We start from the raw sequence: 3,292 nt of genomic DNA, 5'->3' as shown, positions 1-3,292 counted from the left end.
TTTTAATTAGTAAGATATATTGTATAAGAAAAGAATTACTTTTACTTACTAACTAATAAATAACTTTACTTACTATATATTATTAATATATATATATATACTATATATATGTGTGTGTGTGTGTGTGTGTGTGTGTGTGTGTGTGTGTGTGTGTACATGCATATATATATATATATATGCATGTACACACACACACACACACACACATATATATATATATATACTATATTATACATTGACTAAAAAAAACAATTAAACTTAATTAATCTAGTTTTAATAAATTTTCAATTTTTATTTCGTTCTTTTCTGCCTCCTTCACGATAGTGAAAAAAATGTCTCCAGCTCGTAATAACCATAATCCCATCTGACCTGACAACTTTTTACAATTTACGTCGTTTTGGAGCTTTTCTATTAAAACATCTAATAACAAAATATTAGAATAAAATTTATTTATACATAAATGTACAAGTCATAAAAACTGATGTTAAAAGAATCATTTTTATCTCTTAAACATATAGGAATTAGTGTTGCTAAAATTTCTTTTGGACTGTTCATTAATAACTTTTCCTGTTCCTGAATATTATAATTCTACTGTTTTCGTCATTATTGAACTCATTACTTTAGCAATTGCTCTCTTTCAAATCCAATTCGGCAACAATAAATGCGCGAAACAAAGCCATCTGTGATTAAATAAAGAGAAATAAATTAATAATAAATCAATATAAATATTTTCATAAATAGAAGTGCAATTCATTTACCAATGTTTCTTTTTTCTCTAGAGAATCCTTTAATACATTCTCCAATTGCAAAAAATGATCCAATGATATTGTTGGAGAGCAATGTTCAATCCTTCCTTTAATTTTTCGATGCTAATTTGTGAAGTGGTCGATTGATTAATAATAAGTGTATGTTTCACTTCGGTTATCTTCTTATCTAAAAATCATATCGTATAAAAATCTTTTTCTGGCGGAAATTTGTCTTAAATTCATTCTGAAGCTCTTGGAATTTTTTGTCGATATAATCTATCGGTATATCTAACGAAACTAAAAAAATAATTAAATAAACAATCTGAATGAATCTAAAATCTTGATTAATATATATTTAATCAAATTTTTAATGCTTACTCGGTTCTACCAAAATCTTCTGTCCAAAATCTTAATTGGCGTTTCTACATTTATGAGTGAAAGATCATTATGATCAAAAGAGACATGTTTTCTGCACGTCTATTATATTAAGCTGGACCCCCTCCCCCCATTGAAAATCAAGTTTGGAATAAATCAAAAATTTAGTGCTTTTTAAGTGCTAATTTAGTACCCTATTCAGAATTTTAATGCTCAAACTGTTTGACAGTAATAAAAAAAGATGGGGGATCCAGTTTAATGGCAAGCTGGACCCCCCCCCCATAATAAAAAAATATATACAAGGCATATAAAAATTAAGTACACAGGGATTTTAATGCTAATTTAGTGCTCTAAAATAGAGCCAAAAAAAATTCAAATATAGCGTTAATTCAAATATTCGAATACATATTAAACACTACACCGTCGTATACAATACTTACATTTAGAGAGCTCGTGATACACATTTTTAAAAGTATTCCCAACTAAAATAATGTAAATTTTATATATATTCAAAAGATAAGATTCCAATTTGTTGCTAACCATAAAAAATAAAATAAATATATAAATATAATAAATTCATTCCAACTGATGACGCCGAGGCTTAAATTCCATTAATTGCACGTCAAAGAACTTGGTGCTCGCATAATATTAGTATTAAAACAATCCCCAGACATGGTAGTATCAAAATATATGCATTTCCGATTTTAGTGCTCACTCTAAGTTAATGAAATTAATTAATTAATTCGTCGCAAAAGAGCGCGCGCCGCGCTCTAAAATTAGTTTCCCGATTGTTAAAGAATATGATACTCACCTATAATATGATGTCTAAGGATTGTTTTAATACTAATATCATATCGAGCACCAAATTCTTTGACGTGCAATTAATGGAATTTAAGCCTCGGCGTCATCGATTGGAATGAATTTATTATATTTATATATTTATTTTATTTTTTTATGGTTAGCAACAAATTGGAATCTTATCTTTTGAATATATATAAAATCTACATTATTTTAATTGGGAATACTTTTAAAAATGTGTATCATGAGCTCTCTAAATGTAGGTGTTGTATGCGATGGTGTAGTGTTTAATATGTGTTCGAATATTTGAATTAACGCTATATTTTTTTTAGCTCTATTTTGGAGCACTAAATTAGCACTAAAATCCCTGTGTACTTAATTTTTGTATACATGCCTTGTATATATTTTTTTATTATGAGGGGATCCAACTTAATAGACGTGTTTTCTGCAGATGAGGTCTCTAAAATAAAAAAAAGTGTATATAAATGATATATGTAAATAATGTATGCATATCAGTGCAATACAAAGAAAAATTTTAAAAATTAATATAAAAAACGAATATACCTTTTGTTTTCTTTCTTTTTGATTTAACTGAAAAAGAATTTATCGAAAGAGATTCGTCAATATATTCGGGATTCGTATATTCGGGATTTGTTTAAAATGGCTTCATTGCATTTAATTGTTCTTCCAAGGAATCTTTGGATAATATCATGACTGACTTTGCATGCGTCATTACTTTTCACATTATTATCCGACTTTAATGTTCGTTAACCTTCTCTTTCCTTGTTTGTATCTTCTAATGAATTAAAATCTAATAAAAAAACTTAAAGTAATGTATACATTATAAGTATATTATAAATTATTATTAAATATTACATACTATCTGGAATAATATTTTTCACTGCAAAATCAAATTTGAAAGAAAGCATTGCTGAAGTAATGAGTTCAATAATGATAAAAATAATAGAATTACAATATTCAGGAATAAAAGTTTAGGCATATTTCTATTTAATATTTGAAGAATATTTTTAAATATTACTTACTTGTGTATGCAATAATAATTATTGCATAAGAATCCCAATGTTCTTTAGCACTTTTTGATGAAAGAAGCCAATTATCAAAATGGCAATAATCATTAAATTTGGATACTTGCAAAAATATCTCTTCTGATTAATTTCATAAATCTAGAAAGATGGAATCAAATCAATGAGTTTAGAGTTTGAGTTATCCTCAATAAATTGAATAATTGTATATTGTTCAGCATTATCATGTTGTTCATCTAATAAATAGAATTTTTTTTATACACACGATTTATTTGGATGTACAGAATTTTTCATACTTAGATAATTTTCGCTACAACTGCAAAATCATTT

This window comes from Atta cephalotes (assembly GCF_000143395.1).
Source record: "Atta cephalotes unplaced genomic scaffold scaffold00002, whole genome shotgun sequence".
NCBI lineage: Eukaryota > Metazoa > Arthropoda > Insecta > Hymenoptera > Formicidae > Atta > Atta cephalotes.
This window is presented reverse-complemented; position numbering follows the sequence as displayed.